This window comes from Sus scrofa, chromosome 6 (genome assembly GCF_000003025.6).
Source record: "Sus scrofa isolate TJ Tabasco breed Duroc chromosome 6, Sscrofa11.1, whole genome shotgun sequence".
Classification (NCBI taxonomy): domain Eukaryota; kingdom Metazoa; phylum Chordata; class Mammalia; order Artiodactyla; family Suidae; genus Sus; species Sus scrofa.
This window is the reverse complement of record NC_010448.4, coordinates 151,321,395-151,345,466: the sequence shown is the minus strand read 5'-3', so window position 1 is coordinate 151,345,466 and position 24,072 is coordinate 151,321,395. Positions and strand designations below refer to the sequence as shown.

Genomic DNA, 24,072 nt, shown 5'->3' with positions numbered 1-24,072 from the left:
GCAGAGTCCATATTGCTGATCCTCCTTTCATTCGGAGAAACTGAGGCTCTAAGAGGCCGCAGAAGGTGCTCAAGGTCACCTAACTAGAAAGTGTTAGAGACAAGGTGGAGCCTGGAGCTTTAACGTATTTGTTTCATGCTGTGTGCTTATGTAGCGTTTGGTAGTTTACAGCGAACTTCAGGGATAACTTCTTAGATCTTTCCGAGCGCCCTGTGCTTGGCCATGGTTGACTCCCTCTCAGGCAGAGGATCCTGAGAGGCTGAATGACTTGGTGACAGTCGCAAGGAGAGTGGCAGAGCTGAGACTCCAGGACTGGGCTCCCTCTGTCTCCTCCCCACTCTGTGCAGACCTCCTTGCAGGACAACCAGAGAACACGGTTGACTGCTTATCATGACTGGCAGACAACTAGGATGTTCCCTGTTGCCCAGAACAAAAATGGCCCCGTGGAGTTCTTCCTTCTTTATGCACCCCGCCCTATAGGTAGCACTGAGGAAGATACCTTTAAAAAGCTGCTCTTTCCTTGAAAAATTGCAAAGGTTCCAGATTTGAGAGCCCCAAATTAAACACCATCACCTTCATGCACACATATGGCCACCAATTTTGGGGGGGTTTTGTCTTTTTAGGGCCACACCCATGGCACATGGAAGTTCCCAGGCTAGGAATCCAATCAGAGTTGCAGCTGCCAGCCTACACCACAGCTCACAGCAACACTGGATCCTTTACCCACTGACCGAGGCCAGAGATCGAACCCACGTCCTCATGGATGCCAGTGGGGTTCATTAACCTCTGAGCCACAACAGGAACTCCTGGCCACCAATTTTATCCCATTCACAGACACTCCTGAGTCAAACAGCATTTTGAACTCCAAAGCAAGTCAATCCAGAGAGCCGAGTCACTGCCCCTGTGGGTCTGCTCTGTTCATGGCACTGGGCAACCCCCAGAGTGACCCTACCCAACACACAGATCCTGAGAAGTAGCTTACATAAGCTGAGCCACTTTTAGCCACTCTTATCCTGGAGTCTGCTGTCAACGGATATCACAAACCATATTCAAAAAGCACTGAAGGGTAAGATTTTTCTATCAAAGGCTTCTAAGTGGAGCTGGAGTGAGACATGTCACACAGCAAACCTCCTCTAACTCATCCTTGGAAATCCTTCTGGTTTCCCCCAATTCCTTTGCCTAGGGCTGCAGCTACCTCTCTCGCCCTCCCTGCACCTTCCCTAGACTTCTTCCCCAGACTTCTTCTCCTCCTGTAGCCACTCCAGCCAGGCCCTCTGTCTCTCCTATGTGTAGAGACACTATCCACTAACCCACTCAGAAAACCTAAAAATATTCCTTGGGATCCACGTTCTTTAAAAATTCAGGAACTGGGGTTCCTGCTGTGGCGCAGTAGGTTAATGATCTGGCTTGTCTCTGTGGAGGCGCTGGTTAGATTCCCCCAGCCCAGCAGAGTGGGTTAAGAATCCAGCATTGCTGCTGCTGTGGCATAGGCTCCTGCTCAGATTCAATCCCCAGCCCAGGAATTTCCACATGCCTCAGTGGTAGCCGAAAAAAAAAAAGGGAAAAAAAATCAAAAGAAAAAAAAAACTTTCAGGATCTTTTTTTTATTAATTGATTTTTTTTTTTTTTTGGTATTTAAGTCTTAGATATATTCAGAAATTCTGTTAGTATTTGGTTAAGTGGGTATCCAACATAATTAGTTTTCATTTGGATGCACTATTTATGCTGGAACTTTCCACTGAAAATTTTTCAGAATTTTCAGATCTCCTGTTGTGGCTCAGTGGTAACAAACTTGACTGGTATCCATGAGGATGCAGGTTTGATCCTTGGCCTTGCTCAGTGGGTTAAGGATCTGGCAATGACATGAGCTGTGGTATGGGTCACAGATGATCTTTTGAGCAAAGAGAGAGAGTGGGAGAAAAATTCTAAAAAATCTGTTGATTTAGTGATGGTTCCTGGCCCCCAGATAAAAAAATAATAGCCAACATTTTCTGTCTCAGATTCTTTGCATACTTTCTCCCTAATTCTCAAAACAGCCCTAAGGGGCAGGTATCAAGCCCCATTTTACAGATGGATATATTGAGGCTTAGAGGAAATGAGCTACTTACCAGCTACTGCCAGTAAAGTGCAGACCTAACTGTCCAGAAATCATGCAACCCAGATACCATGCTGCACAGAAACAGAAAGAGCGGGGTCCTTTCCCTCTGGGAGCTGCCCTCTCGTCCTCAGCCACCCAGCTCAAGCCAGCTGCAGCCGGCCCCCTGCTACCCCCGCATTTCCTCTGGCCAGAGGCAAAAGGAAGCACGTTACCTTTTCAGCTGATAGAGCCACTTCCTGAGCCAGCCCTGGGTGCTATGCACACATGGCCCAGCTCCTTCTTGCCCTGAGACCTGCTCACCAGCCTCTAGTTACATCTGGAACATATTTGAAATTACCTCTAACCACAACTGCAAAATAAAGTTTTTTTGAGTCAAAGATTGCAAAAGATTAAGCCAGTGGCTTAGGCTCACTCATATGCCCACATCCCCTGCTCTCACTGGCTCTGCTGGGGCCACTGCACATGGGAGATTTGGTTGTATTGTTCTTGCTGGCAAGCAGGGACTCTCCCCCCCCCCCCGCCCCGGTCTCTGCTGGGCTCATGGACTCCACTTGCAAATGGGGAGTGGTGGGAAGTGGTCTAAGAAAAGTAGCGTGGAAGCATGCGGTTTTGGGATCCAACGGCCCCTGCCACACACGATCTGCGTGACCTTGGTGAGTTACCCAAGCGTCCCAAGCCTTTGTGTCCTCCCCTGAATAAGAGAGGGATCTTAGGAGGAATAAGACAATGCCTGAATCCCAAAGTCCTTAGTACATGTAATTTATCCTTCTTATTACTTCCAACAGCAGCCTCCACTCTCCCCTGACCTCCCTCACCTGGGGGAGCCATTCAATCTCTGGGCCCCAAGTGTCCTCACCTATAATTGGCAGGTTGGGCTCAGTCATCGCTCAGGTCCCTTCCTGCACCGATTATCCAAGAAGCAACCTCCATTTTGCTTTCTTTTTTTTTCCCCCCTGCTCGTTGGACAAAAATAAAAATCACTCATTCCCAAAACCTCTTGGAAAAAGAAGGATTCCGCCTGGCATGGGCTTTCATCGGAAACAGCTCTTCTTTTCCAGGATTGGAATAAGAAGCATGTGTTGTTTACTGTTTGTTCAGGTTCAGAGGGAAAGAGAAATAGTGAAGTAGCTGCGTGTGACAAAGCGATCTGGGGCGGGTACAGTTAACGTGTCAAAGCCACAATCCGGGAGCCCCCAAGGGTCTTCTACCCTATGGGTCTGCCCAGAGTGCACACCTGTCATGTGGTAAAAATAATAATAATAACAATAATATTACAACAGTACTCCCGAGAGATCTCCATCCTTCAGTGGAAGCCTTGACTTCAGAACCCACGAAGGGAGGTTGATACTGGGAGATGCCAAGCAGGGAGGCAGGGAGGTGATAAAATGACTCTTAGCTCAAAATAGGGGGAAGGAAAAAAAAGAGAGAGAAAGAGAAATAGGATGATCATCTGGTCTCAAATCAGCCAGACCCCTGCTTTTGGCCAAGCAAACAGTCTTGGCCAGCAGCTTCCTAAACGCGTCCACCAACCCCATCCAAGATCCTGCCAGGAGGCATCATTATAGACGAACGTCTGCCTCAACTCTATTGAGAACACATGAAAGGAAAGACTTCCTACCCCCTGTTCTGAAAGAGTTTTGCCATTTGGACAGATTTTCAGGGTCACTTTCCTACCCATCTCTGGAAGAATAACAGCCATCGGACTCCTCCTGGCTGGCTTGCTAATGGGAACAAAAACCATACATCTTTATTCAAAATACAGACTGATGCCCAGTCCCAGCCCTCCGCTCTCTGAGGCACTTCTGCTACTTGCCCCTTGTGTGTCCCTCCCTACCCTTTGGCCACTCTTGGAAAGAAATGTCCTTCTAGTTAAGCATGCTTTGACTAATTAATTTATTCCATCTGTTCTTCCTCAGGAACTTTAACCATGACACAAAGGGTTCCGAAACAGATTTGGTTCTTCTATTGATAACCAGGTCACCCATAATTGATGCCAACTAGAGTTTGGAGGGCTGAAGGAAAGGGGGCATCTAAGATTTGTTTCCCCTTCCATTTGCCTGGCTTTTATGCAAATTGCTGATTTATCCAGTAAGTTAAATGCGTGGAAATATCTGAAACTGCATAAGAAAGAAGCCAATCTCTGCTTCTTTGCAGGGGAATTTTTTTCAACCTAACCCTGTGCAAGTCATTGGTGGAGGGAATGGGGAGGAAGAGAAGTAAACACGCTCATGGATAATGGTTGAATGAATGAACAAACAATACTAACTGAGCAACTACTATGGGCCGGATCCTTTATCAGGTGGCTTACAAGTTTTTAACCCTCAGAGTAAGATTGCGAGTAGATAGAAAAATGCTAAGTCGCAGATGAGGCAACTATGCCTCAGAGAGGCGAAATAACTTGGCTTGGGTCTCTCAAGGCTTGATTCAGCTACAGATCCACATCATTCTTAGATCTACTACGTAGACCCAGATGCATTGGGAAATTTGCAGTTCTTTGCTGTTGGTGTGCTTTCCAAAATTCTGATGACTCAGAGGCTTTGGCAGGACACCATCCTGTCTTCAGAGGTGGGGAAACTAAGCCAAGATGACTCGTCTGGGTGAGCTCTCCGTGACAGCTCTGGAGAAGCACATGTGGCCTTACATGTACAGGCTCCCTTCACTAAGTTAGTCGCCTTTATTTGAAGTCAAATGCCTTTATCTGAATTGACAGCAGGTTTCTGATCACATGTTACGGAGTCTGTCTCTAGGAGCAAACGTGGGTGAGCTCCTCCGTTTCCCTCTGGTGAATGCCTGGTGACTCTGGGTGCCAGAACCACAAAGTCTGACTCAGCCTAATGCAATGCGACAGCTAACATCCAAGAGGAGACATTCAAAGGAGAAAACGGCACCTCTCTGCTGTCTCCCACATTCCCCATTTTTACAGCACGCGCGCCGCCAGCCCCGTGAGCAATGGATTTTGGTTTATTTAAAGTATACTCGATTTACAGTGCTGTGTTAATTTCAGGTGTACAGCAAAGTACATCGGTTATACATGGTCTTTTTCCGACCCTTTTCCCTTATAGGTTATTACAAAATATTAAGTAAATTTCCCTGTGCTAAACAGTAGGTCGTTGCAATGGACTTTTTAATGAACTAGGTATTGCCCCTTGGAAAGGTCACGTCTGCATTGGCAAACTTTGCCCTCTGTTCCCTGCTATGGATTGGCGGAGCAGAAGAGAAAAGAACCCAAGGTTAGTGTATATTTGGTCCCTCCGATACGACATGGGAAGGGGCTGAGAAGGGAGACGGTCCAGGCCACGGGTACTGAGGTGGGGGAGGGGGCAGAGGGCTGGGTTCAGTGCCCCAGATGTTGGTGTCGGCTCTCAGCTGATGTCCGGCAGTCTGATGGAGTCGGGACTGATTCTGTCGGGTGCCAGAGCCATGCCCACTCCAGCCTGTAATCGACTGAGGTAACCTTGACAGCGCGAACAATGAACGACACATCGTTTTCCTGAGGATGCACCGGTCCACGGAAAGATCTCTGCCAAATCTCATTCCCTTGCCAAGGCTTCCAGGTGTTTCTTTGTGTTTGCGCGGAGAACTAACATCATTTTTTCCTCCAGTTCGGAAGAGGTGGTCCAAAGTGTTTAAGCGACAGTAGTTGCAACATGTCAGAGTGGGAATTTATTATCTCAGCCCCAATAGGTCTTAATAAGCCTTACACAACTGTTTAGGCATTTATTCTATTAACGGCTGTTCATTCTGGTGGCTTCACCTGAATATTCATGATCTTCCTATCCCCAGAGCTTCAGCAGAGCAGCTGTTTGAAACCCGCAGCAAATGTTCAAGAGAGTTCCACAAATATAAACAGCCTCACAGCTGAGTGTTCCAGCCGCGGCCTCGCGGAGGCGAGCCATGAAACATTTATGTCAAGTGGTTTTTGGAGGGCGGTGTTTACAAAACTGAAATAGTCCTTCCCTTTGGGGGAGCCCTGCACCCTAACTGGGACCTGGCCTCGCAGACAAAGGGTCTAGGAGAGCCCGCACATTCACGAGATAAACAGACAACCGAGACAGCCACCTCCTTCCTTGCCCCCGCCTATCCTGTGAACATCTGCATAAATTCTAACTGGGAGGGCAGCTAGAGCCGCCTGGAGGATGAGGCGAGGGCCAGACGTGCAGTGCACACTTCGGGGAGCCTTGCTGAGTTGGTTGGTTGGTTGGTCGTGGAAAGAATGAGGCGGTTTGTACAGGGAATCTTTTAGCATAAAAATCTCAAGTGAGAAAGGCTTGGTGGTGGTTTTCCAAAGGGATACAACTAGGAATGACAGGGTTAAATTACCAAGAGGAGGATCTGACACGAAATTTAGTGAGATCTCCCGCTTGAGCCTATGTCTTGCGCCTCTTCGAGTCAGAACGCAAAGTAGACAAGGATCAGGCCCATCTTTCTGACTGAACAAATCTCTCCCTTGGGCAAGTCACTTAACCACCTTGAGCCTCACCTTCTTCACTTGTAAATCGAGGGGGGAGATGAGGTGTCAAAGAGATGATTGTGTGACAGCATTTTATAAACCGCTAAGATAGTAGTGTTTTGAAAACGCATGCCTCTTGTCCTTAACTTACCTAAAGAAGGTTTTTAAGAATGAGTCTGAAAGCATAAGGCTAAAGATGAATAAGCGTATTTTCTAGCCTTTTTGTGGGAAACTAAGGTCACCTCGACCAGTAATGACTGTAGGGTGAGCAAGGACATGCTCTTTGTAGGAGGAGATAGAACCTGGGTTTGGAGTCATACTGACCTGGGTTCAAATCCCAGCAGGACTGCTGGAATTGGAGCAAATCTCTTAGCTTTTCGGAGTCTCAGTTCCTTCATCTGTAAAATGTGAAGCGTATCTAACTTGCATTTCTGAGCCAAGGTTCAAGGCGCTGTGACACACAGCACGGTGCCAGGCACAGCACTCACCAAAGGCAGGTGCCTTCTCTCCCCTTTTGCCCCTGGAACTCAGCGGGCTCGCAGCCCCCAGCAATCTGCCCTCAGCCCCTCCCCCTGAGCTGTGGGGATTTCGGATCCTGTATGTGGATGGATGGACAGAAGAGCCCCCCACCCCCAACCAGTGACTGCTCTGGCCAGCATTCCACTCCCACAAGCCAAGAATCTGAAGCCAGGAGCCGAGCAGGAGAAAGGATTCTGTCTCCTCCTTGTTTCTTCAGTGGCCCAGCAGACCGGTTCTTTATTGGGAACTCCATGAGCTGGAAGGGAAGAGAGGTGACGGCTTTACTGCCATTTTCTTCCAGGAGGAGAAAATAAACCAAATCTTCTCAAGGAAGTTAATCGTCCTTTGCCATGTGCCTTCCTCTGTGCTTTTCCAGTACTTACCACAGGCATTGCCACCCTCGATTTTTTTTTTTTTTTAATCCATTTCCCTCGGTAGATGAATGCGTCTCAACCGTTTGTAAAGGGCGTCTTTGGAGTCATGTAAAAACCTCAAGCTTCCTTTCGTGGTCTCTGGAATTCAAAATAAAAGAAAAATTGGAGTTCTCATTGCGGCTCAGCGGGTTACAAACCCAACTAGTATCCATGAGGATGTGGGTTTGATGCCTGGCCTCACTCAGTGGGTTAAGGATTCAGCATTGCTGTGGCTGTGGTGTAGGCTGGCAGCTGTAGCTCCAATTTAACCCCTAGCGTGGGAACCTCCATATGCCAAGGTTGCGGCCCTGAAAAAACAAAAAAACAAAACAAAACAATAACAACAGCAAAAAAGAGCTCATGACCTGCTCTTTTGCTGACAAGTGGCAGAGCTGGGACTCAAACCCAGGCCTTCTGTTTTCAAGTCTTCTCACGTCTCGCCATAATTTATTATCTTCTGCCACCCCAAATGCAGACACGGAGTTACTTTCAGAGGTCCATACCTTTTGGTGTGCTGTGGACCCTCTGAACCATCTGGTAAAGCTTATAAATCTCTTCTCAGGATAATTTTTTAATGCATATAAAGGACATCAAAGATATTAAAATATTGAAATATAATCATCAAAATATTTAAAATGCTGCAGTACTATAAATGCTCCTTTATTAATACATCAAAAAGTCAGCTCTGTTGGAGGACTAATAATTACCAGAAATTCAAAGGTGGGAATATTTACAAATGTGACAGTGACTTGCTGCTAAGCATAACTAATAAAAATGATAAATTTCAGTTATAGATTGGTGAACATAAAGATGTAATTTTTCCCACCCAGAGTCAGAGATCCCTGAATAATATCCATGGACCTTGGTTAAGAGCCTCAAGAAATGTTCCCAGGAGTTCCCATCATGGCACAGTGGTTAACGAATCTGACTAGGAACCGTGAGGTGGCGGGTTAAATCCCTGACCTTGCTCAGGGGGTTAAGATCCGGCATTGCTGTGAGCTGTGGTGTAGGTTGCAGACGCGGCTGGGATCCCACGTTGCTATGGCTCTGGTGTAGGCCGGTGGCTACAGCTCCGATTCGACCCCTAGCCTGGGAACCTCCATATGCCAGGGAGCGGCCCTAGAAAAAGCAAAAAGCCAAAGAAAGAAAAAGAAAAGAAAAAAATGTTTCCCAAAAATGTTTGGCCCCACCTGCGGCATGTAGAAGTTCCCAGGCTGCGGATTTAACCCATGCCACAGCAGAGACCCAAGCTACTGCAGTGACAGCCCCAGATATTCCTTAATCCTCTGCGCCACCAGAGAAATCCCAAGAAATGTTTCAAATCTGAGATAACCTATAAAAGTGATTTCTAAGCTATTTAGGAATGGGGTCCTTTTTTCAAAGGAAATAAGAGATAAGAAGGAGAATTTCTTTTTTTCTCTTTTTTTTTAATTCAAGTATAGTTGATTTACTATGTTGTCCAATTTCTGCTGTACAGTAAAGTGACTCAGTCACACATACACACACCACACATATATATATACACATTTTTTATGTATTATTTTCCATCATGGTCTGTCCCAGGAGATTGGCTATAGTTCCCTGTGCTGTTCAAAGCAGAAGGATTCTGATTGAGGCAGAGTATGGAGACTTGGAGACTCACCCCTGGGTCTCCTTGTCACAAACCTTAGGCACCCCCAATGGAGTAGGCTCATGAGGGATCACCTCAGAATCCCGGAGCAACTCCGCAGAAAATACTTTGCCGTCACGTCTCAACACATGCTGGCACTGCTCACCTTTCTCAAGGCAGAGGTCTGGAAGGTTTTCGTGGTGGTAACAGCCCTTTCCAGAAAGCACACTTGCCATCCCACTCTCAGGAAAGCCAGTTTTAAGGGAAAGTTACGGAGCAACCATGGGTCTCCAGGAATATTCCAGAGGTAGCATTGTTCATACACAGGCTGTTCTCAGTGAACAGTAACGGATTCAAGCTAATAAGGAAATAATCCATTCTCAGCAGATGAAAGAAGGGGGATCAGAAAGGTAACTTGAGCTGAGGGTAATAGCGGTGCCAAAAACTTATAATGGAAACTATCTAAAGAATCCACGTCTCTTTGTTAGATATGAATGATTTCTTTTTTCTGGTGAAAAGTGTATGAAGAACTTGAGAAGAAGGGCCTGAGTGGATTTTATGAAACAACCTCTGTCTGGGAAGAAGGGCTTGGGGTAAGGTTGCAGCTCCTCTGTATCCTTAGGTTACGTAACAGGGAGGGAGTTGAAAGATGGTCCAGCCACCACAATATGATGTGCTCTGTCTTTGAACTCTTCCCTCTGGGGTTTAACTGTAAGTTCATACATGTTTCCTTGAAATACTGCTCTCACTAGGTATGTGGTGTACAGCAGGGACAGAAACAAACTTAAGAAAGAATTCTATGAGAGATGGTACACTCGGCTGGTATTCCCCACTCCGGTACCAAAACCTTTACTGTAATCAGAAGATTCCATGAGACACCAACATCCAATGCTTTCACTGACATGTGGACTCTGAAAAAAGGACAGACTGAACTTCTTTGCAGAACAGACGCTGACTCACAGACATTGAAAAACTTATGGTCCCCGGAGGAGACACTTTGGGGGGTAGGGGGATGTGCTTGGATTGTGGGATGGAAATCCTGTGAATTGGACTGTGATAATCACTATACAACTACAGATGTGATAAATTCATTTGAGTAATAAAAAAAAGGAAGATTCCATCTACTTGAGATACCTCTCTACAACAATGCTTTAAAGTTTTTAAAATAGGAATTTTAAAAAATGAATTTTACTGAAAATGTCTAATCCCATCCTAAAAAAAGAATTAGAATCTGGAGTTCCTGTTGTGGCTCAGTGGAAACCAATCTGACTAGTATCCAGAGGATGCAGTTTCAATCCCTGGCGTTGATTAGTGGGTTAAGGATCTGGCGTTGCCGTGAGCTGTGGTGTAGGTAGCACATGAGACCATGTGACTGTGGCTGTGGTATAGGCCAGCAGCTGTAGCTCTGATTTGACCCCTAGCCTGGGAGCCTTCATATGCCTCAAGTGAGGGCTTAAAAAGACAAAAACCAAAAAAACTAGAATCTTTTGGCACCATTACCAAAATGCAAAGAACTATAAAAGATTTTGTAGGCTATGATATCAGTTAATCATTCCTTTTATTCATTCATTCACTTAATAATTCAGAAACTATTTATTGAGTGGTATTTATGGTTGATTGACTGAACTAGGTCCCAGAAATATGCTGGATAATATGATCATTACTCCTCAAGGAACACATATTCTAGAGGGGAGATAGGCTTCAAACCAATATTTATTCAATTCTTTCTGAAAACTGATTTTTCAGTCTTCAGTATGACTAAGAATGATCCAGGAAGCTTGTAAAATATATCTATTCCTAGGAGTTCCCTTGTGGCTCAGTAGGTTAAGTATCTAGCACTGTCACTTCTATGGCTCTGGTTACAGCTGTGGTTCAGGCTTGACTCTTTGCCTAGGAACTTCCACATTCCGTGGGTGCTGTAGAAAAAAAAAAATTCTCCTAATTCTGCAAACCTGAAGTGAGGCTGAGAAATTCACATTTTTAATGAGCTCCACAGTGAGTCTCGTGTGGATGGTTGGTGAGCCAGGCTTTGAAAAATGCTGCAATTAATAAGCCTAAGGTACTGGCTGTCTCTCCTGCCCACCACACTCTCATTCCAGACTCTTCACACGGGAATGCCCATTTCTTCCTTCAAAGCCCTTCCTAATAAGCCCTGGTCTTCCTCCACATACTTTCTTAAGAGCTCAGCCTTTGTAAACACCAGGCACCAATTGTTAAATAATTTATTTCTGGGGAAAACTCTGATTCCCTCCAACACACTCGGTATTTTACTGCAGCTCCCTGTCTCTCTAACCTGAAGCATCTGTCCCTCTATTTGTAGGCAGCTGCATTGTTTCTACTCTCTGAGATTTTGTGGCAGGAGGAGGATTTCACACCCCACTGGGCAGGAAGAGTCAAGTGCTTGCAAGGCACTTGGATCCTTCCAACACTATTAAATAGCCCGCCTCACCCAGCATTATCAGAGGACATGACTCTTTGACTTTCTCATGCCTCAAAGCACAAATGCACACGCACACACACGCATACACATTCATGTGTGTAAAAATAGGTTTGCATATAAAATCTGTCTAAATAAAATCTGCCATTTCCATGGTGTCATCAAGAAGTATTACTCTTCGAGGTCTCAGTTATCAGCCCAATACAGCTAGTAAGCCATGCAAGAATTTACTCCAATCAATTCTGTTTTCATAGAGGCACAACAAAGTAAAGAACTCCAGTCTCGGAGTTCCCATTGTGGCTCAGTGGAAATGAACCTGACTAGTATCCATGAGGACACAGGTTCGATCCCTGCCCTTGCTCAGTGGGTTAAGGATCCAGTGTTGCCGTGAGCTGTGGTGTGGGGTCGAGGATGTGGCTCAGATCTGGTTTTGCTGTGGCTGTGGCATAGGCTGGCCACTACAACTCCTATTCAACCCCTAGACTGGGAACCTCCATATGCCGTGGGTGTGGCCCCAAAAAAGGAAAAAAAAAGAAAGAAAGAACTCCAAACTCCAAGTGCAATGGCCCTTCCTCTTCCCATAAATGAGTTAGGATCATCCTTGACATGACACCATGCCTGGACCATACTGGGACTCGGCCCATGACTCCAACAAATTAAAGCAAGACTGGCTTTTATCTTCCCCCAAAGCACAAATTGTTGCTGCATAATAATCTCTGAATCAATTAACTATATCCCAGTGGATTCTAAGCATAATACTTTTTAAAGTTAATCCTTATATTTTTTATTTCTTCTTAATATGGTCATATCTTACTAATAAAAAAATTAATTGCTTAGGGCTGAGCGGAATTAGTGAGAAGCGTGAATTATAGATTGTCTTTTCAGAGCAGTTTTGTTACTATAAAATACAGCTAGATTAAGTAAGTGTTGCCAAGTAGAAGGCATGCAGCCCTGCCCTGCTTTAATGAGTAGATAAGAATAATTTGTAATTAGCATACGAAGGCTGCTAAATTGCTTTTTTAAACGTTCTTAGCATAGGAAGCACATGCTTCTGCAACACACATCACAAGAGTTATCCAAAGCTGGCTCTATGAATACTCCGTAAGGGTGTCAGAGCAGATTCAGGCACTGGATAATTTTTTGAAGTCCATTTCAAAACTTCCATAATTCTGTGATCAACTGAATTTAAGATTTCTCCAATGGAGTTCCCGTCGTGGCGCAGTGGTTAACGAATCCGACTAGAAACCATGAGGTTGCGGGTTCGGTCCCTGCCCTTGCTCAGTGGGTTAACGATCCGGCGTTGCCATGAGCTGTGGTGTAGGTTGCAGACACGGCTCGGATCCCGCGTTGCTGTGGCTCTGGGATAGGCCGGTGGCTACAGCTCCAATTAGACCCCTAGCCTGGGAACCTCCATATGCCGTGGGAGCGGCCCAAGAAATAGCAAAAAAGACAAAAAAAAAAAAAATTTCTCCATTAGGTGAAATTCTTTTATGAATGATCATAAATTCCCAACTAGTGAAACCCAAGTTGATAAATTTTGCTGAATCAAATCACTCTCCTCATTTCCTGATTTTCACAGGAAAGTTAATATTTGGTGCCGTCAAGAGTGTCATGTTCCTGCAGCCTTATTTACAGTAGCCGAGCTATGGAAGCAACCTGAGTGCCCATGATAAAAAAGAGGTGGTATAGACATAAAATGGAATATCACTCAGCCATAAAAAAGAATGACATCTTGTCATTTGTGACAACACAACGCCTAAGGTATTATGCGATGCAAAATAAGTCAGAGAAAGAAAACACTCTATGACTCCAATTATAGGTGGAATCTAAAAAAGAAAACAATGAACAAACATAAAATAGAAACAGACTCATAGACACCGAAAGCAAAGTACTGGTTACCAGATGGAAGCAGGGTGGGAAGATGAGCGAATGGGTGAGGTAGATTAAGAGGTACAAACTTCCGGTTAAAAATTAAATGTCATAAGAATGTAATGTACACTGCAGGGAATATAATCAGTAACACCATAATAACTATGTATGGTGGTCATTTTGTAATGTGTAAAAACATCAAATCACTCTATTGTTCTCCTGAAATTAATATAACATTGTAAGTCAATGTACATCAATTTTTTCCGAAAAGAAATAAAATAAATCAGTTAATAAAATTGAAATTTTTAAAAGAGCCATGTTCAGGGGTTTCAGTTTATAACTGAAAACAAAAAAAGGAGAAAACTGCCCTTGAGATGGAAAGCAGCCCAATAATAAAACTAGCAATTGACATAATATACTATTTACTTCCAAATGTACGGTATTTTTTGCATTCACAGCTATTCTAGAGAATAAGTCAGAATAGTTATGATTGATAACACCATGTTAAAGAGAACCCAAGAGTTTGTGAGTTCTTACAAGATTGGAATTCAGGCCTTCTCAGTCTAGAGTCTACCTGGTATGTAACAGAAACTCAGTATTTATTGATTTAATGAATGAACAAATTGATCACCAATCAATAAATTAAAACAATTAGGGATAATTTATCTAATTGCAAGAAAGCACTGGCAGGGAAAGCAAGCCAATCATTCAAATACTAAGCATCGTTCAGATACTTAGGAAAACAGGATTCCTGTCAGGATACATAGCCAGGGCTGTCTCCATCACTACAGGGCCTGGTGCAAAATGAAAACCAGGGCCCCTTATTCAAAAAGCATTAAGAATTTTAAGACAATGCCAACAAAGATTAAACCAAGCACAGAGCCCTTCTAAGAATGGGGCTCTGTGCCACTATGCAGATCACACATCCCTGGAAGCCAGCCCTGACCATAACATTTGAAAGCATCCTGTGCTGGTTCTTGGTGGGAATGACAGCGTTCTGTAGACGGCATTTCAGATATTGGTGGGTGGGGAAGTTCTGGGATGGGGCAATGTTTGGAGACCCTGCTGGTAGGTGGTGGGCGTAGATCAAAGACGCTAGAGTGCTTCAGTGTCAGAGGTAGCCCAGCACTATGAAGAACCTTCCTGCTTCCCCAAAAAAAATGTTTGAAAGCCCCACCAGATATTCACATAAGTGAAAAGCTTCTCCGAGCTTAAGAAATACCTTTGTTTTATGTATCCTGAATTTTCTAGGATGTGACCATTCTATCAATTCTGGAAAAATGGTATGCTGCTTGCTTAGAACTTTTATCATTAAAAATAGTTACATGTGGAGTTCCCGTCGTGGCGCAGTAGGTTTAGGACCCAACGTTGTCCCTATGAGGATAAAGGTTTGATCGAAAGCCTAGCTCGGTGGGTTAAAGATCCATTGTTGCTGTGTCTGTGGTGTAGGGCGCAGCTGCAGCTCTGATTCGACCCCTGACCCAGGGAATTTCCATATGCTACCGGTTCAGCCCTAAAAAGGATAAAAACAGTTCCATGATGACAGCAGCAGTCACTGAAACTGATTCTTGTGGAAGTACAAGCATCTGACTCTTGCGTTAGGCCTTCGAGTGGGAGCCCAGCCATGCTTCTATATTTAAAAAAAAAAAAAAAATGTTATTTTATCATCCATGATTTTTCTTTTATATTACAGTTAGAACACTATTTTTTTTAATTGATTGGATGTAGGTTATACTATGGGTGATTTCATCATATGTTGGCAAAAGGGGAGTTCAAAATATTTGTCACATAAAGTGGCTTTAGGTATGAAAGCTTTGAGAACCACAGGCTTAGAGGCATAAGGTTACCAAATGCTTCAGCTGGAAGGAATTTAGGGGATATTCTTCTTCAATGACCAATAAGGAAATTAAGGCTGAAATTGATTATAAATCTTGCCTAAATTTACCCAGCAGTTATTGGCAATGCCAGGCCTTGAACCTATGCTAATTCCCAGGACTATATAAAGTAACTAACACCTTCCTTCTTTCCTTCTTCTTTTCCTTTCTTCCTTTCCTGCCTTCCTGCCTTCCTACTTTCCTTCTAACAAACACAGCTGAACTCTGTGTGCCAGGCTTCAAGGTGGGTCATGATGATTCAGAGATGACTAAGACACATTACCTGCCCTTAAGGAGACCACAGACTGGCCAGCATACAGGAGAGAACCCAAATATGGTGCAACATGCTTTAGAGTAGACTTCTGTTCAAAACATTGCAAGGGGCAAATGACTTCCTCGGGGAATTGAGGGCTTCCCAGCAAAGGTGGATTTGAGCGTTGAGGGGGGAGAAAGGCTTTACTCTGCAGAGACAAGATAGCTTTCATTCTAAGCAGTTGCACAGCATGAACAAAGACACAACGACCAAAATGAGGTCATTTGTTGTGAGATATATATATATACATATACGTATATCTATTATACGTGATCAGTTATATATATATTACATATATATCAAATATGTAATGGAATACTACTCAGCCATGAAAAGAGTGAGATAATGCCATCTGTAGTAGCATGGATGGACCTAGAGATTATCATACTAAGTGAAATAAGACAAAGAAAGACAAATACCATGTGATATCACTTATACGTAAAATCTAAAATATGATACATGTGAACTTATTTACAAAACAGAAACCAACTCACAGACAGAAAACAAACTCACAGACAGAAATCAAATTTATGGTTCCCAAAAAGGAAGAGGGGATGGAGGGTGTGTATATCCAGATTCATATATATATGAATCTCTCTCACACATACACACACATAACTGAATCACTTTGCTGTACACCAGAAACTAGCACAACATTATAAGTCAACAATAGTTCAGTTAAAAAAAAAAAAAAACCATCTATAATCAGGTATTGACTGTCCCCTTCCCTTTCCAGAAGCACAAGATTGTTCATTATCCTGCCAAACATAGCCGAGCAGAGACAAGCAGAGAGCAGGGCTGGCTCAGAGGACTCGAGACTCCTCGAGGTCGCTGGGGAGAGAGGAAACGTAGGGGGAGGTCTCCGCACCGCTTGGTGGGTAACCAGGGCCTGGTGAGCGTCAGGAGTTCTGTGGGCACTGGCCTGAGTGCAAGCTAAGAAAAGAGCTCGCTGATTGCCGAGGTGATTAAGAGGTCACCTTATTGATTCTCACCTAGCTGGGAACGGACCTCAATAACCAACATCAAGTGCTTTAATAAGAGCAAAGGAAAGATTTACTGGATGCGAGTGCTTTTCATTAGAGAGGACCGAGGGGAAATAAAACATGCTGACCCACCAGCGAGGGGCCATGGCATGGCTCCCAGCCTGGTGACTGCCAACCAGACAGGAAAGCAAGAGGAAGTCAAATGAGACAGCCCCTGGGCTCGTGCTTATCAGAAGTGTTAGAAAAGAATTTCCCCAGATTGCCAGATTGCCTGCTTCCTCTCTTCTCTTCCTCTCTGCACTGCGAACCCTGCCACCCGGGCAGCTGGGACAAGGCGGCTGCCACTTACAGAGTCCCAAACTAGGCACCGGCTCAGCCCCTTGTGTGCACTATTTGTAGTCCTCGCCTCAACTCAACAAGGGATGTGTAATTTTCTCCATATTATAAGGGAGGCAACTAAAACTAATGAAGTGACTCAAATGATGGGGCTAGGGTTAGAACCCGGTCTCTCTGGCACCAAAGCCCACGCTTAAATTTTTCTCTTGGAAATAGGGTTTGTCAGGAATCTACTTTCCTCTCAAGGTTTTGAGCTGAATCCACTCTACTCCATATAAACTGACCAAATTTTAATTTTTATTGAGCAATTCTGTATGTCAGATACCAATAAAATATTACACCCTTTGGTCTTTACAACCAGCTTGGGGGTTGCCCTACTGTTATTATCCCCATTATAGAGAAGGGTTAACTGAGGCTGGGCGAGTTCCCAGTTAGCATGTAGCAAAGTGAGACCTTGAGCACAACATTCTCAGATTCCAGATCCCAAGCTCTGACATCCCAGATGTTCCCTGAAGAAAGAATAAATGAAAGTTATAGATGAACAACCTAAGTTGACCTAGAAAAAACTCAAGGAATGTATCCATCTGTTCAAATACTCAACAAATATTTACTGAGCTCTTACTTATCTCAAGCATTTTTCTAAGCCAAGAGATACAGAAATAATCATGGGAATAACATTCTTGAGTGGGGGGCAGCTTACTATAAATGGGGAACAAATAAGATAAACAAGAAAAGTCCTGAGAGAGGTGAGGACAAGAGAGAAAATAAAATAGGGCATGGTGGATGGGTCTTACCACCATTGGGTGGTCAGATAGGTGTCATCCGAGAAAGTGGTTTATAAGTTTAGGCTTCAGTGCCAAGAAAGTTCTAACCATGCAAAAGTCTAGTTGAAAAGGATTCCAAGCAGGTGAAATAATGCAGAGACCATAAAACAGAAGGGAACTTGGCACGTCCATGGAAGAGGGGGAGGGGGGTTGGACAAGAGATTGTCTGATGGGAGGAGTAGCTGGGCCTCCTCAGGGCTGCCAGGCCATCATAGGAACTGGATTTTATTCTAAGAAGGAGCAGGAGATATGGAAGGGTGTTAAGTGTTTAAAATTATTTGCGTCTTCTAAAAAATAAAAATAAAGTTTAAATTAACAAATTTTTTAAAAAAGAGTAGACTACAGATATTCCTTTGGATGAACATGAGAAACAACCTGGAGTAGGTTATAGTGGCAGGAAGTTACTATTCGAATTATTTTTTAGCAACTCTTTGAAGGTTTTGTGCACTAGAAGCCATTTCATTAAAAAAAAAAATCTTAGAGTCTTGACTCGTGAAAAAAAGGATTTGCATCTTCAAAATATAATTTTGGCTGCTGTTTGGAGGAGACAAGAGAGGATTTAAGGAGACAAGTGGGGAGGCCACGGCTGGAGTCCTACCAGAGTTAAACATGGTCCAGATTCAGTATAAACAGAAGACATAAAGAAGTGGACACATCCTGAATATATTTGGAGAGAAGAGCTGGCCTGGCAGTCACCCGCACGTTCCCACACTGACAAGAGCTGCTACTTTCTTGACACCCAGAAGGGTGCCCCTGCCTCCAACTCTTGCTGTGTTTTGACTGGCTTTTGCCAAGCTGGACTCTGAAAACCAAACAACAGAAAGGGATGCCATCATCGCCTCTGCTCACCCCAGGAGAGGGTTTGATGAGGTCTCACCAAAAACAACGCCTGCCAGGAAGCCAAACAGCTCCCCTGACCACTGCTCACGGTGGCCCAGACAGAGAGGAAAACCACTCATGGAGGACTTGCTGCTTTTCTAAACTGGCCCCAGGGATGGATTGTCTTGTTTGCCGTGGTCAAAATGTCAGTCGTTCAGAAGAAATAGAAAATGAGGTGAACAAGAAGAAACCTGAGGTCATCTCATCTATCTGAAAGCAACTAGGCAGCATTCCCATTGTGGTTCAGCAGTTTAAGAACCCAACATAGGAGTTCCCGTCGTGGCGCAGTGGTTAACGAATCCGACTAGGAACCATGAGGTTGCGGGTTCGATCCCTGCCCTTGCTCAGTGGGTTAACGATCTGGCGTCGCCGTGAGCTGTGGTGTAGGTTGCAGATGCGGCTCGGATCCCGCGTTGCTGTGTCTCTGGCATAGGCCAGCGGCTACAGCTCCGATTAGACCCCTAGCCTGGGAATCTCCATATGCCGCGGGAGTGGCCCAAAGAAATAGCAAAAAGACAAAAAAAATAATAATAATAAAATAAAAATAAATAAAACCCAACATAGTGTCCATGAGGGTTCAGGTTCCATCCCTGGCCTCGGTGAGTTAAGGATCTGGCATGAGTACAAGCTGCGAGTAGGTCACAGATGTGGCTCAGATGCAGTGTGGCTGTGGCTGTGGTGTAGGCCGGCAGCTGCAGCTCGGATTCAACCCTTACCTGAGCACTTCCATATGCCATGGGTGTGGCCCTAAAAAGAAAAAGAAAACAAAAAAAAAAAGCAACGAGGAAATGCCGGTTTTCCTCAGGGCCCTTCCAGTGAAAATATTGAGGAAGGCCTGTCCACCACCAACAGGTTTAAGTGCCATTCTAGAAATCAAGAGAAATTCATCTGAAGGATAACGAAGAATGTGACAGGCAGCATTTCTCTCTGTCACATTCTCTGGGGGGAAAGACAGCCGGTGACAGGCAATTGTCTGCAGGTCTGACTCCAGGAGACAGAAGGTTGGGCACAAGGTGAACTGTCAGGAGAAAAGGAAAAAATCAAGGGAACCCTAAAGAAGATGGGCCTTGTACATAATTGATTTGACAGAGCACTGCCCACCCCATCATTGCAGCTGAAATACGGCCACTCTCCCATATGGGAGTCTATTTGTGTTTAGGACACCAGACTCCATATATTAAGGAAAAGCTTTGAGCGAGAAAGAAAACATGGCTGTCAGTCTGCGCTAGTGGTTTTGGAAACCCAGACACGGTGCCAGAGCATCAGCAGTAAAAAGGACGTAGACCAACTCTAGCCCAAATCAAAAGGAAATTTATTCAGCACACCAGGGACAGGAGTAAGGGGCTTATAACAACGGTCCCTCCCGACTTTCAGATGCTTAGTTGTATTTGGAGGCGTTCCCATTGTGGCTTAGCCCTAATGAACCTGACTAGTATCTGAGGACACTAGTTCAATCCCGCTTTGTGGATTAAGGATCCAGCGTTACTGTGGTGCAGGTCGTAGACATGGCTCTGATCCCGAGTTGCTGTGGCTGTGTCATAGGCTGGCAGCTGCAGCTCCAATTCGACCCCTAGCCTGGGAACTTCCATATGCTTCAGGTGTGGCCCTAAAAAGAAAAAAAATTGCATTCAGAGAAAAATGCCAGCCACTCTGGGGAACCTCACCCAGAGTGGTTCTAGAAGTATCCTCAGCTACTTGGGTTTGCTTTCTCCCTAAGCGTAAGACACAAGACATTCGTCGCTTCATCCATAGATATTTATTTAGTGTCTACCATTTGTTCATCCTTCTGCCAGGAACAGTATTAAACAAAGACAGCATGCCATCCTTGCCCTCTTGAATTTTATAATCCAGTCCATTCTCAGGCCTTTCTAGATATGGAGCATGTCTGTGATGAAGGGTTGGATTCAGTTTAACAAACCGGTATTGAGCTCATATTCTGAGCAAAGTAATATAAGGACAACGTAAGATTTATTCATTCCACAAATATTAAGAAAACAACATGTGTGCTATACTAGATGAGCTGTTTGGGGAGACACGTTGTTGATTCAGATCTAGACAACTGCCCCAGGGTACCTGCTGTGTGCGAGCCATGAGAAGACTTGACTCATACATACATAGATAATTGGCTGCAGATAAATGTTAAGAAATGATAAATATCCTTGAAAAAGAGAAGTGCAGATAAAGAACTTTCACAGGAAGGATGACGGGACGACCAACCCTGAGAGATGCCCAAAATCTAGCCAATCTCCTAATTCATTCACTCATTCATTCATTCACTCGATAAATACAACTTAATTCTTGCCACAGGCCAGATATTTTTAAGGTGTGGGCTGAAAATCAGATGAGAAGGAGAGGATGCCAGTTCCGGGAATAAACACCTTAACAAATACCTCCTAGATACGTGGTGGGAAATAGGAGGGAACTTCCAAGCTGGCTTGTGTGGGAGACAGGAAAGGAAGGTTTAACCAAGTAGATGGGCTTCTGTTGGGTGAAAAGAAGAGTGAGCAACTCAGGAGAAAGAGGAGGAGAGACACAGCACTCCAGGCAGAGCAATTACTAAATCTCTCCAATGAGGGAGCAGAGGGTGCACAGGAGGTGGGGAGCAAGGAGGGAGGCAGAGGGCAGAGCATGAGGGGACTCTGCAGGTCGCCCAGTGAAACAGGAGGGGAGGTGACAGCAGAGGGGTGGAGCAGGGTGGTCTCGGAGGACTGGAATGACAGGTTATCCTCTGGGAGGCTGCTTTGAAAATGTGAGAACATATTAAGAAAGAACAAGAAAGGAGTTCCCGCTGTGGCTCAGTGGGTTAAGGACCCAACGTGGCAGGCAGGTTCAATCCCTGGCCTCACTCAGTGGGTTAAGGAGCCGGCATAGCCACAAACTATGACATATGTCACAGATGCAGCTCGGCTCTGGCATTGCTGTGCCTGTGGCGTAGGCCAGCAGCTGTAGCTCCGATTCGATTCCTAGCCCGGTAACTTCCATAGGGTGCAGCCCTAAGAAAAAGCAAAATAAATATATAAATATGTGTAACATACAGCATTATTGACTCTAAGTACCACGTTGTACAGCAGATCTCTCGTACTTACCTCTCCTGCTTAACTGAAACTTTATGCCCCCTGATTAGTGAGTCGTTTTTTCCACCTCCCCCAACCCCTGGCAACCACGTGTCACTCTTTGATTCTATGAATTTGATTGTTTTCTGATACTTTGTGTAAGGGAAATGCTACAAAATTTGTCTTCTGTGACTGGCTTATTTCACTTAGCATAACGTCCCCAAGCTTCCTCTATGTTATCCCACATGGCAGGATTTCCTTCTTTTTTGAGGCTGAGTAATATTCCATTGTATATACATATAAACCACATGTTCTTTATGTATTCATCCGTCAATGGACATTTATGTGGTTTCCACATCTTGGCTGTTGTGAACGAGGCTGCAGTGAATGCAGGAGTGTTACTATCTCTTTGAGGTCCTGAGGTCAATTCTTTTGCATAAATACCCAGAAGAGGGGTTGCTGGATCATATGGTATTTCTGTTTTTAATTTTTGGAGGAGACTATATTGTTTTCTATGCCAGCCGCACCATTTTCCACTCCTAAGAACAGAGCATGAGGGTTCCAATTTCACCACGTCCTTGTCTGAAGCTCTTTTTGGGTTCTGGAGTGACAGTGTCTCAGACGTTTCTTGGGGGGGTGGGGAGACCACCACCTTCTCACACGGTGCCTGGGTCGAGAGCTGAGCTCACAGTTCCCTGACCTTCCCAGTTTGCCAGCTTGCCCCTTGGATAAAAGCAGGGAATGGCCAGAGGGGTGAATTCACAGCCCTATAGAGCGTGTCTCAAAGCATTTGTCAAAAAAAGAGTTAATGACTGCTTCTCTGCGGGAAGCCGGAAAGAACTGAGTGTTCTGAAGTGTAGAACATTCGCTTTTACGGTAGGTGGTGTTATTGTTACATGTTCATACAGACAGTGCTAATTAACCATCCTAAAGGCCACATCATTAAATTATTTCTCAGCTTAAAATCGGGCAATGTTTAATGCACCCCAGCAATTCAATTATATCTAAAACACTAGCCCGAACACCAGGCATTCTTCTGCCGCTGACCAAGTGCGAGTTGCTCTTAAGAGCAGGTGAGCCTTCAAAAAAGGAAGAAAAATATCTGACAAGCTGCCTCGCTGTCCCTCTCCCTGACACACATTCTAAATACTAAAAACAACCATAATCTTCAAAGAAAATTTAAAATGGACCTTACCTTTGCCAGACAATGAAACGAAGATTCTACTTGATTTTCCTGTATGTGCGGATGTAAGAATCTCCTACAATTGTCTTAAAGATCTCACCTAAAATGTGAAATCCTTGCCCTCCAATCTATTTAAGGTCCATTGGGTTTCACTGCTTTTCCTCTGGGTCCTGCCACCCATCCTTTATCATTTCTAACCTCTGCAAATTGCATTGGGGGTTTGAACTGGGGGGCAAGGTCACGGCTTTGGGCTGAGTTTGTCCTGGGCATATATCATAGTCAGCAGGAAGCACTTTGAAGAGCACACAAAGCCTCTTTGTCTCCCATTGAGTGAAACATCTCAAGTACAGAGTGCAGGGAGAAAGCACTTTGGTCCAGCACAACACACACACACGCACACACACACACCCCAAGCTCTTGCTCTTCCCTGCTGCCCCCCGCCCCCGCACCCCCAGCTGATCTTCTCTGCAGCCAGACAATTCTGCTCACAGGCGCAGAGCTGCTGGCCAAGTGGCCTCAGTCCTCTGGACAAGATTTGGCAGGCAACACCATGACAGAACCTCCTGCCTGGAAAGTGCTGGTGCTGAGGCCGCATCTGGGAGCAGCACATATGTGATTCCACTGGTTTCACACAAAGAGGCAGATTGTGCCAGTGGCCAGCTGGCCAGCTGGGCACTTCTCTGCAGCCATAGAAGCAAGAATAAGAAAGGGACCCACCTGATTCTCCTTTTTGTGGTCTCCCCAAATATCTATAAAAAGCATTTCCTCATGACTCTTCTCCCTAATACTATCCCAACAGTACCCTTCAAGGAGGCCCTGCTCAACTCTTGGGGGTCAGGATACTTAGGTATCTCCCTAGATCCATTCCACCCAAGTACAGTTCACTCCAAATAAAGGTTTTCTGGACGGAGGGATGGATGGACAGATGGAGAGATGGATAGCGGATGGATGGGTAGCTGAATGGATGTTGGCTGAATCAGGGATGAAGAGATGATGGATGGATGGATGGATGGATGGATGGATGGATGGATGGAAGAATAAAGCAAGCAAAGATGCTGTTACGCCTCCCTAAAAGAACTGAGTCCTCTCACTGACAGCCTCAATCTGGACTCTGGCTCTCCAAAGAGGTAGGACAAGCAGGTATGAGCAGGGCCAGCAAGGCACTTGTAGTGCTGCCAAGCCCCAATCTCTCACCCGTGGCAGACGTCGCTAACCGGCCACAGTTTTCTTGC

The 24,072-nt window shown here is 44.9% G+C and overlaps 1 long non-coding RNA gene across 2 annotated transcripts; it reads right to left on the bottom strand.

Annotated features, from left to right (window-relative positions):
- Window positions 5,045-23,820, bottom strand: LOC110261418. Of its 2 annotated transcripts, XR_002345468.1 has the most exons (3): window positions 22,853-23,820; window positions 7,451-7,579; window positions 5,045-7,323 (listed from the first exon to the last, which is right to left on the bottom strand). It is a non-coding gene; the product is annotated as an uncharacterized LOC110261418 (long non-coding RNA). The 2 variants fall into 2 exon arrangements; XR_002345467.1 differs by having other exon boundaries at window positions 5,045-7,579; window positions 22,853-23,819.